Source organism: Canis aureus, chromosome 2 (genome assembly GCF_053574225.1).
Source record: "Canis aureus isolate CA01 chromosome 2, VMU_Caureus_v.1.0, whole genome shotgun sequence".
Taxonomy (NCBI): domain Eukaryota; kingdom Metazoa; phylum Chordata; class Mammalia; order Carnivora; family Canidae; genus Canis; species Canis aureus.
In genome coordinates, this window is record NC_135612.1 from 17,810,247 (window position 1) to 17,822,648 (window position 12,402).

The 12,402-nt window shown below is 34.0% G+C and overlaps 1 long non-coding RNA gene across 24 annotated transcripts in view; it reads right to left on the reverse strand.

The window, feature by feature from the left end:
• The window catches only part of LOC144293771 (uncharacterized), a 583,355-nt gene that overhangs the window by 361,800 nt on the left and 209,153 nt on the right, over positions 1-12,402 (reverse strand). For 18 of the 24 annotated variants that reach the window (XR_013361068.1, XR_013361104.1, XR_013361085.1 and 15 more), the window contains one exon: positions 2,882-2,970. This is a non-coding gene — a long non-coding RNA (uncharacterized LOC144293771). Of the gene's footprint in view, positions 1-1,759; positions 1,914-2,881; positions 2,971-9,038; positions 9,222-12,402 lie in introns of all 24 variants that reach the window. The other 6 variants (XR_013361084.1, XR_013361106.1, XR_013361095.1 and 3 more) reach the window with 4 other exon arrangements.

A 12,402-nucleotide genomic window follows, 5' to 3' on the forward strand; every position in this document is an offset into this window, starting at 1 on the left:
CTCTACTATTGCAGTCAAATTGTACATAGGTACCCCCAAGTGTCAAAGTAAGTCCAAGGCTCTTGCGTCCATATAGCACGCCTGTGCTCTAGATAATAGTGAAATGAAAATGACTTCTATACAAATGTCCTTAATGAAGAAAAAAGGAATATATAATACATAACCAAAATAGAGTTTAAATTCAGCGTTGTTCACATTTTTCCAAGCTTCAGTAGCTTTTAAAGAAAGATTTCAGGGGCTACATATCCCGTAGAAAGCATCAAATCAAAAGGATTGACCATTAAGTTTAGCAGCATGATTCATTTTATCAACTTCCCTCAGCCTTCTAATACTCCTTTTCAAAAATTGTGCAAACTGTGTGAGACTGTGCGTGTATTAAATTACACCATTATGTCCTTAGAGGAAATATTTTCTATTATTCAGGCAAGGAATGATCTTTGCTCAACCATGACAGGTTCACAACTAGCTGATCTAGAATTCTGGTTGGTGCTCAACACAAGCCAGTCAAACCCTTAGCGATGAAAACAATTATTTCTAAGGAGTTTTACTGGTGCAATATCCTTGGTTCAAAATAATATGGAATCTTAGAGAAGAAAGATCTTCTCTAAGGTAGCTGTTTATGTTGCTTCCTGCAATAAAAATAACCTTGGTTATAGAAACACACAAAAATGATTTAAATGCAAAATAAAAGTGATTTTCGCATTTGTGGCTAAATTTTTTTTTAATTTAACTCTAGTTCCATGAGTTGAATTGATTTATCAGTCAATAATACATGTTCTCTTTCTGGATAAAGTAGATCTATCTACAAAGGAGCTGTCGGACTACTGCCAACAGTATAACTACATGCAATGGGTCAGAAGATAATTAAGCTTAAGAATTCTTACAAAATATCTTTCATTGTTCTGTTTACGCTGACATGTATTGCTACACTCTCTTCCAAAGCTTTTGCTTTCATCTAACTTGAAAATTTTACTTAACTACAATATTACTCTTTCCCCAATAAAACAAAATAGAGATCCTAAGGATGTTCTTTTATCACAATTTCTTCCAATGCTGAGTTCTAGCAAATTCAACCTCTGGCAAAATAGTGATAAAACCCAAGAATTTTCAGAAAAAAAAAGTGTGTATTTTACTAATGCAGACAAATCAATTGCCTAAACAATGATTCATAAGGCAAGAAATAAAATAAAACAAATTGCTCTTTCAAACAGATATTGAAGTCAGGAAACAATTCATGCTTAGACCTGAAATATTAGTCACAGCCCTGTGACCTCTCACCTTCAGTGATAAAATACACAGGTCAGAATTGACAATACATACTCATGGCTGATCATGGCTGCTAGTTATTGATCAGAGGAGAAAAAAAGTACTTTGCAGGAAAAACATTGCTCTGAATTACAAACATCCATTCTCTTGAGACCCAGCAACTCTCTGGGCTTCTCCCTTTGGAACTGGAAGCAAGAAGTGAGTTCAGCCAGTATTTAATATCAAGTGAATGTGGTGTTTAATCAATAGTCTTCTGCTTTGTTCCTCGATGTGGAAAGCAGTGTCTATTCATTCAGCAAAGGTTAATGCCAAGGGTCAAGTGATTTCACACTCTCGGTAGGATCCACAACATTGCAGTAGTTCAGATGCCCTAGACAATGATGACTCAGTTGGACTGATTTATTGCCACTTGAAGGCCCTGCTTAATACTAAAGTGCTCTCTTATGATAATACCTCAGAAAATAGCACTGATAAAAGAGGAGGCAATAATTACCTACATTTTGAGGTAATGTCTTCATTTCTAACATCCTATAAAGATGTAAGGTCCATTTTAAATGATCTGCTTCTGGTATTAGCAAGCCATTTAAACGGGATCTTATCAGCATCTTCTCTTTTATGAAATACACCACAGAAGAAATTCAGTAACCCTATAATACAAATGTAAATTATAAGTAATACATGATTCAACATATGTTTTAGGTAATCCTTTTTAAGTATTTACTTATTGTAATATTTTTCATATTAGACAAGAAGAAAGAAAAAATATTTGCTGATGAGAGAAAAAATATAACTGAATATAGTTAATTCCATTAAACAAGGGAGACATAGTTTGCAATTTGATTTCATTCTTTTTGACCAATTTTACCACATGACAGGCAGACTAAAAAGACCTGCCTATATATTCATTCTAAATGTGGTTCACTTAAAGCAGCATTAGTTGAGGTCACTGTTTTAAACCAGAACACATTTGACTATGTCAGGGGTCCAATCTTTAACATGTTAGCATCCATGATTATTATTCAGCAATGTCTCATTCCAGATGTGTTTTATATAATGAAAGAAGTTCAAATGTCACCAGGAAAACAGTGTGAGAAGAATTAATTGGAAAGCTTATCATAAGAAAGTGATTTAGAATCCAGCTTTCACTAATATATCTCTGGATGACGAATATACCAATCAATTAGTAAAATAAAATAAATTCTGTAAAATTATCTAAAGACATCCTATCATTACAAGTGGAAGAACATTTGAAATAGTTTATTATATCCCATTCCAGATGATTAGTATGTAAAGCACTCTAATATAAATGTTCTGTCTTCTACTCCCTCTTTTCACAGGAAATATGGGATTTAAAACTCTAATCCAAACTACTTAAAACAATGATTAATTCAGAAATCCTACTTCAAACTATTTTAAACTATTTAAAAATATATGTGAAGTGTTACAGATGAGTTAAAAATACATTTTTATTCATTTAATTCAAGAACACATTTTTAATTCTCAATGACAGTTTGCCTTAAAACACACAAAATGGGTAACAATCAGTACTTCTGATGTGATCAACAATTTCATTGTGTAGTGACTACTTGTATGATGTCCAGAGGCCTAAATTTACCTTTTAATCGAACTTATCCTCAAAGGATGATGACTTGTCTGCAATTCTTTCCCAAAGAGAATGATTTTATAGGCCATATATTTCAAGACCTGTAGTAGAGGAAAGAAGGAAGAATAATTTAATACAGCTTTTGAAAATAAGAAGAGCAACCAAACAAACTAAATGCATTGGGTTTTTCTTGGCAAAAATAGCATTAGTGACCTAAATACCCTATAGAAAAGATTGTGAGTCAACAAGATTGAATGTTTCAAGAATATTCCAAAAGTGTTTTTCCACAATAGCTTTCCCATACTCTATGCTTCAGGCTAAAGATATTTACTGAGAAATATATTTCAGTTAGTTTCAATGGGAATAAAACAAGTAGCCTAAAAAGAATGTGCATGTCTAATTTTGCACTTCAAACACTACTAAATAAATTATAAATAATGTCATCATTTTGAATGGCTAATAAAATATTTGCATTCTTTGAGTTTTGCAATTGTATGTATACACATATAATGACCAGAATAAAACGTGTTACTATTTTATCCATAATCATAAGTATGAAATATAAATAATTGTTCATGTTACAGTGTGACTAAGAAAATACATTTTCAAGAGTGCACTTATTTCAATAGTAATTATTTCTTCAACTTCTGCCAAAGTATTCTTTTTAAATATGAGTGGTCAGGTTTTTGTGTTCTTCTTTTATATGTTCATATGTGTAAAAAAAAAAAAGATGTATATGAATCTCTGTTAATACAACTCCTCTCTTAGAAATTTAAACACTATTTAGAACTTTAAAAAAATTATCTCTTCTCAACCATGTACACTCATCAGCTGTAATTCAAAACCCCTTAATGCTGATTTCTGTGCCTTATGTTAGAATTATCTTGAGGACCATACTTCTCTCAATAAAAACATCACTTAGGTCAGGACAGCAAGCTTAATGGGCTGATGTTTTGATGATTACTGTACAACATATCTGTAGCTAACTCACTTCAAAATATCAATTTCAAAATAACTAAGCAGGAAAAGGGGAAAAAACATCATTCCCTTCATGTTTTTGAAACTATTAAAGGTTTGCATGAAAGCTTTATTCAAAAGTCCAAACTATTATTGTAATAAAGTTGCCAGATATTCTAATGAAATAAATTTTCTTTAACAATGTTCTCCAATTAGTCACAAAACAATAATAAAACATATTACGTTTTACTTAATACAAGGACAACACACTGTTCATCTTACAAAAGTAAGAAAATTCAGTGCAGCATGGTGACTATAATAAACAAGACTGTATTACATACTTGAATGTTGCTAAGAGAATAGACCTTACAAGTTCTCAGCACAAAGAAGTGGTAATTATGTGAGATTATAGAAGTACTAACTAACACTACTGTGATAATCATTTAGCAATATATGTGTATCAAATCATGTTGTACACCTCAATAAAGCCGGAAAAAATATTTTTAAGTTCAAAAAAAGGAAATTCAAATAGCCAAAAAATAAAATTAAAAATATCTTTAGTCTCATCTCCTATTTATTCATGCATCCAGTCTTTTGTGCATGTATGTACCCAGATATAGACATACACATACTATATGTATGCATATGTAAGAAAATCTAACATATAATGTGTTCATAATAGGATCAGAGTGGTCCATATTATTTTTAAACTTAATTTTTGCTAGCAATTTACTGTGAATACTTTTGCATATCCTTATGTATACTTTTGTATCATATTAATTATTGGTATAATCTACCAAATTTCACTTACCACAATAATCTAATTAGCCATTTTCCCTTCTTTTAAGCATTAAAATCATTTTCCTCTTACTACTATTATAGATAAGGATGTACCAAACCTATTTCTAACAAAATTCTTTTAGAAAAAAATCAGAGGCTCAAAGCAAAGAAAAAGTCATAAAACTTTAGACAGGTTAGAAGAATAATCACTCAGGTGCCTGAGTGGCTCAGTCAGTTAAGCGTCTGCCTCTAGCTCAGGTCATGGGAGCTCCCTGCTTAGTGGGGAGTCTGTTGCTCCCTGTCCTTCTTCCCCTACTCATGTTCTCTCTCTCCCATCTCTCTCCCTCTCAAATAAATAAAATTTAAAAAAAAATAGAAGAATCGCTGGTATGGAAATTTCATTGTTAACTTTGTGAAGCAAATAGAGAACGGAAACATTTTTGAGTGTTTTAACCACTTAACTCCCCAGATACAGTAATACACTTCATAGTAGCCTTTATATGTTCTAATACTTTTTTTAAGTCAATAACTAGTAAGTTTCCACTCACTATTTTGCTCAAAAAGTTATTTTTAATTGGCAATACTGATATAACCATCCTCAACCACATAATGGGAATTTATGAGAGTTTCACCAGTTTATAAAGGTTAAATATAGTGTAACAAATATGTAACATTATACAACATTCTAGATTCTTAATTTGGTAGCTATTTTAAAGATACAGCTTGACTTCATTATTGACATCATATATTACTCAGTTGTACAATATTTAGTAAAAAAAAAATGAAAAAGTATCAGAAAACAAATCTTATTTAGATGTATTAAAGTCAGCCTGGTTAAAAAATTCAAAATAAAAACTCATTATTTCTGAATCTCAATATAAACCAAACCCCAATTAAAATTTTTGTTATAATTTGCTTTCCAAATGGTTGTCTACTCTGACTTTTAATGAAAGAATTTAAGTATTTGCATATTACCCTTTGTTTATTTGACATTCATTAATTAAAAGTTCACTCTATTTTTTATATGTGCTGATTAAAGTTGTCCTTTATTCCAAAGATATTTTTAAAAAAATAAAAACTCAGTCTCACATGAACCCATCAGTAGTTATCTAACATTTATTATTCATTTCCTACATTTTTACAGATGATAGTTTTAAAAATAATTGTGTTAAACTGATATTTAAAAATCAGTGCCAAGGGGCACCTGGGTGGCTCAGTTGGTTAAGCATCTGCCTTCGGCTCAGATCATGATCCCAGGGTCCTGGGATTGAGACCTGCATCAGGCTCTCTGCTCAGCAGAGAGCCTGCTTCTCTGCAGGCTGCCTCTGGCACTCCCCCTGCTTGTGTTCTTTCTGTATCTCTCTGTCAAATAAATAAATAAATGATCTTTTTTTAAAAAATGAGTGCCAAAACCAAGAGGCTAGTAGTTTTTAAATATTACCACTCATGAAAATTTTTATGCAGAATTGTTAATATCAATAAATACTACATACAAAAGTATTAAAAGGTTAAAGTAACAATTTCCTGGGAAGCAAATGTTATTTATATCTCAACATAATGTTGTTCATGAGTTTTATTTTTAGGTCAATAATTGTTTTTAGATCAATAATTGTCCAAATTATCCAAATATATCAAAAATTCTATTAAATAGGCCAATGAAAAAATTGAGATTTGTCATTCTGTCCTTTGACCCAGTATTACAAATTAGACATGACATTCATCTTTAGATAAGTCACAATCTTGCTGGCATTTAGTAAGTGTTATAAGCTTTTAAGGTACCCTTTTTTTGGTTAGTTCTAAAAAAAATTGTCACAGTATAGTTTACATTTTAATTCATAGGCTACTATTTTCATATATAAATTTAAAAATTGTGAAAAATTGGGATACTCCACCAAATTCTGTCATATAGAGCCAAAATGGTTTTGAATATATATTTAAAAGATGTTCCTTTATTTTAGCTTACTTTTCAGGTATTGCATTCAAGAAGAAAACAAATTCATAATGGTTATATAGATTAAGATAGGCAAGATTATATAATGGAAGTGAGCAATACCCAAATATTAGTACCCAAATTTTCTTTCTAACTCTCTACTTGGTCAACAGGTGGATAAGAGGTTCTGTTTATTGTAGAGACCCAGGGACTTAGGCTCTAGGTTTCCATGGCCAGAGTGCCAAAGGGAAGACAATGTAACATAACACACACTTCTCAAGCCATTTGCCAAATCTATATTTTACATACCTAATTTTAAAGGGGCAGAAAACTGGAAGTATTGGTGACTGGCTCTAATTCTAACACAAAAGCTTACCGAGTTTAGCAGGTGATGAAAATGCACTTTATTTGATAAATAAAGTCATTGAAAAAGCAGTGTATACCATAAAGAGGGAAAAGGTTAAAAAAAATCTTTCAATATACTTGTGTATCATTGAGCGATTGGCATAAAATAACCCTGATTAAATGTTAGAGAATTAATGAATGGTGAATTAATGAATGAGTTTGTTAGTGAGTAAATAATCACAAAACTTTCTCGCTGAGAAAAAGACAATAACATCATGAAGGTAGTTCTGTCACTATTTGAGAAATTGGCCAGGCAGGAAATTTAATGAAGGATCCAAAATTATCTATTTAGTAGCACAGTAAATTAATTTTTTTGGCATTGTGTGGACTGAGCATGAGGAAATAAAGTATTTTTCTTACTTTCCTTTTACGATAACTCTCTGTTCAATTAAACAAGTTTTCCCCCTCAGTACCGCCCAAAATGTGCTATACTTTTTTTATTGTGCCAAAATAATAAAAAATTAAAAGTATAATACCATTCTTGGCCATGCCCTAGCATTAGAAGACTTTTCAGTCAGGACAGGGACAAGCATGGAAACATCTGACTATAATATAAGGCAGAATAAAATAAGTACAATAACACAGATTTGAACTGGTCCCAAAACATGAGTATTTTATGCCACAGACATTTTAATTCATCATCTTTCAATACAAAATTTTCACAGCTCAAATGTATCTTCTAATCATATAAGAAAAAGTAACCCCAAGTGGTATCCCTTAACAGTAATACAGCCTTAACATTCCCTATGTAAATCTGTAGAAAGCTTTCTCAGGTTTTAAGAAAAAAAACAGAGATGCTGACATAATTTTATGATTATGTCTGGTAGTCTTTTTTAAGTCTTAAGGTACCCTTTCATATACATGTGTGTACACACACACACATGCACACACACACTGCACACACACATATGCACACAATTAACTTCTTTGATAGTTAATTCATATAGGGACAAATTTCACTAATTTAAATGTGATGGACACTGGCAAATATAGTCATTTCTCCATGTGGCAAATGGCTCTCATCAACTGTTAAAACAAATTACCCCCTTCTTGAGGTCATTTTATATACAGGTTTTGGGTCTTCCCGTCTGCATTAACAACAACAACAAAAGGGCATTTAATGTCATCTGTGAGCATAAGATGTGATGATACTTACTCTAAAGAACACATTTGTTAATCACCTTGCAACTATGAACCACCAGTTCTCAAAACTGTGAATCATCCTTAATCATTTTTTTTTAAATGAGGTTGGTGCTGTTTCAAACATCCGTTTTGCATGATACTTAGGCCACAGAGAAGACCGTGTGCCCTTCCAGGCATCTTGGCAGGAGAGCTAAAATATCAGTCTGTGGATTTCATAAGGCTCGTTCCTACTACAATTCCATGATACTATGCTGAACACCACTGCAAAGAAAAAGTTATTCTCTGCCTTAGGCAATGGCAGGCAAGGATTATATCAAAAAGAAAGGAAATAGAGAATGCTGCACACACAATGCAATATTTAATTCTGGGGGAAGGGACTAGCTGGACTTTACGACATATATACAGAAATTCATTTCTGAGACCATGCAGAAACATCCCGTTTAAATCCATATGCATGTTTGAATCAGGCTCAAATTCAGTAATGAAGCTATTATTGATTCTGTGGAACATGACTTCAAATCTGAGCAAATACTGAACAAACTACGAGGAGCTCTTAAACTCTGGACGTATGTACCTAGACATCTCAATTTAACAACCAGACATACATTAAACAGCATTAATAGCCAGGCACTTAATGGATCAATTCCCACTGTTTGTGTAATGTGGAAATAAAAAAGGCTTATTAAATGACAAGCTTTCCCTGGTTTGTGCTAATTAATTATACACCGCATCTGACTGCTAATTTAGTGGGAAAATGCAGCCCCAAACCACGGTTTCAGCTTGAACTTTGCCTCAGCATCACCCAGTTCAGCACACAGCGCTGCTGCAGCCTGCCTCTGAACGACACCAGTATTAAATTAGAGCACAAGGCCATCAATTTAATAAGTGCTGTAGCAGGTAATTTGAATAAGGACATATTAGTATTCCACCAATGCACAACTAAAAGCAGCTGACCTTTCAGACCAAAGAAGATCCTTGAACACATTCAGCTGAATCTGAGAACACAGTAATAATCTGACAGTGGTGAGAGTGCCAAGAGAGACGTTTACGATCCTGGACCCATTACTATACATCAGGCTCTCCGTGGTATTACGCGAACAGTTTATATACCTCGGCCTCTCATTTTGCTCTCACTCCCTGCCATGAAAGAAAATAAGTAGGATGAGAGTTAAAAAAAAATCTTTTCAATGACGTTTTGAAACTTGTCTTACTTTTTTGGATCTGTGGTACAAAGAACCCAAAACCCAAAACTAATTGATGTACGTGTAAATCAGATCTGGGAATACACGTAAGAAATGATCGATTTCCTGAAATATGAGGCAAACCCAACATTAGCAAAAATAAACTTGCATCTCTTAGAGAAACAACTGCTGTGAAACAACAAGGAACTATGGCACCCCTAGAAGGGATAAAAGCATTGGCCCGGGAGTGACATTAGAAAAGGGTTTGTATCCCTGCTCTGTCACACTCACCATCAAACCTGCAGGAACTGAATTTAGTGAATTCAGTTCAACAGATGTTTATCAAGTCCATAACATACAGTGTTGTAAGCCCTAAGGTTATAAAGATGAGAAGATTTGATCCCTGTTTTCAAGGAGATCAAAATCTAGCAATGGCGAGGGAAACATGCACTATTAATCACAATACAGAGTGAGAGGTGCCTTGAAGCAGAGAACAGTGATAAATTTTGCCTGGTGGTTTCCAGGAAAGGTTCTCAGACATGGCAATAGCAAGCAGAGCTAGACATTGTGAATTTTTCCTCAGCACAGAGGATGGAATGCTATCTGATGGGAAGTACTCATCAAATGGAAAAACTATGGCATTGGAACAAGAAGAGACACTGGGTTAGGTTGAAGGTGTGAGTAGTTATAATCATGTGACCCTGTGTGCTTGAAAATGGCTTCTGTGTACGTATAAACATAATGTATTAGTGGTTTTGAGAGAAGATTTTGAGGAAGAGGCTCGAATGCTTACTTTCTTGGCCTCACAAGAACGCTGTAGGCCAAAAACACACCTAGAGTTCCACCCAAAGGAGGGGATACTCAACTAAGCCGATGGTGTGTGATCACCACACTTGAGTAATGGGTTGACCCCCCTAGGCTCTCTTTCTTTGGAGGGGAAGAGAATAGGAAAGATGTTATTACAGATCTTAAATCTACTTGATTTTTTTTTTAAACTTTGACACCATACCTACTTCTAATTACAAAATACTTCTTTCACATTCTGTGACCAGCACAGGTACTTACACAGTATGTACTAGAGCTACCTTACTGCTTGTTTATAGCTGTATCTGTTTTAATTAGTTGTTGCCCATGCCTTACAAGTTTTTGGATATTTTGAGTGTCATCCACATTAGCCACAGTCCCAGCCGAAAACAGATGACACACTCAAATGAGGTAACTGAAAGAAAGAAGTATTTAGAAAGTGCAGGTAGGAGTAAAAGAAATATTGAGGTATAGCACAGTGTCTTGGAGCTAGTAATTGTGGGCTGCAGCCACCCTTAAGACAGAAGAGGCAGAAGAGAAAGAGCCAATATTTTGCCATTGCAGCAGGGCCCAATCTGATGAAGAAAAACTCTGATTTCACTGAGCTGTCACCTTTTGATCTTCTGCAGTATCTCTCATGGGCCATGCCCAATCAGAAGCTAAAGTCTAAGAAAGCCGATGGATGCAGAACTAATGGTGCTTTGTACCTACAGGGCACCAAGCAGAGAAGAGAGTAGTAGAGAGCAGCTCTGGAAGGGTGAGGGAAACATATCTAACACCTATCTTGCTCCTGTTTGTATTAACTGAGTTATACACCAGCATGTTGAAACTCACAATGGAGAACATCCTTAGTCCAAGTAAGTCTTCTAGGTTTCTAGGGTCCCAGACAGTCTATGTCCCAGGAATCCTACTTCTAATCTTGCCTTTGTCTGGAAATAGCCCATTGTCAACAGCTTTCTGAAAATGTGAGTTGCCTATTAAAGCATGCTGTTCCTCTGGACTACTCTCTTTGTAAATGATAGCTAAAGCTAAAAGTGGTTTTTGTACTGGTGGCTCCTAATATTCATGTATGCTCCTTTCAGTTAACTTTTGAAAATTGCCTTCTTTGTGATGCAAAGCTGAACCAAAAGAAATATCAGTAATGAGAGTCTTTTTGAACCCTACAAAATCATGGGGCAGCCTGCCGCTGCAGCCAGTAAAAGTAAAATGAGAAGCCCTGCAGGCTAGGACTAGGATAGTGGCATGGGGAGGTGATGGGGAGGAGATGACATATTCTACAAGATGGGACTTCATGACGATTGAATTTGGAGGATGAGGTAAGTCATGAATAAGTGGTGTGAGTGACTGATTCGTTGCATAAAAATTCAATTAGTCAATATGAAGAATAAAGGGAAATGTGTAGGCTTTATAAGCTTCATGAACCAAGTTTATTTTTTTCCTTATTAACTAAAATGCAACAATAAGAAAGCAATTAAATTTTCAATGATTTTTCAGTAGTACCTTTCAGCAGAATCACAGGAAGGAAACAAGTGACATTTGGAAATCCCTCAAGAAAACTCTACATTTTTTGAGTGATGTAAGACCAGAATAAATCTACCCCATCCTAAATGACCTAGAGCCTCTTTACAACATTCTGAAGATGAGGTTATCTTAGTAAGAACATTGAGATATCTTAAATAACTGCCATTGTCATCCTTAGTTACAAGCTACAAGGTGAGGAAGGAAAAACCCTCACTTGAGTATTAAATTTTAGTAAGACACAGGAAATGAAGGACAAAACACAAACATACCTGAAGTAGCATAGAAAAGTATATTCAACATCAGGTTCATGTATATTCAACATCAGACTACAGATACAACACTCAGCGTTATGCTAAGTGAAATAAGTCAGAAAAAGACAAATACTGTATGGCCTCACTTATAAATGGAATCTTTTAAAAAATCATAGAAAAAGAGATTAGATTTATCAAGGTGGTGGGGATTGGAGATAGGTGATCACAAGCCACACATTTCCAGTTATAAGACAAGTAAACACTAGGTGTGTGATGTACAACATGATGACTATAGCTAACAACTGCTCTATGATACACTGGAAAGTTGCTAAGAGAGTAAATATTAAGAGATCTCATCACAAGGAAAAAAAACTTTTTTTTTCTTCTTTTCTCTTTATTTATCTATATGAGATGATGGATAGCTGAACACTTCTGGGGTAATTATTTTACAATACATGTAAATCAAACCACCATATTCTATACCATGAACTTATACAGTCTATGTCAATTATTTCTTTTTATATAGTTAATTTTTTTTATAATGGCTGTGTTTAAAAACTG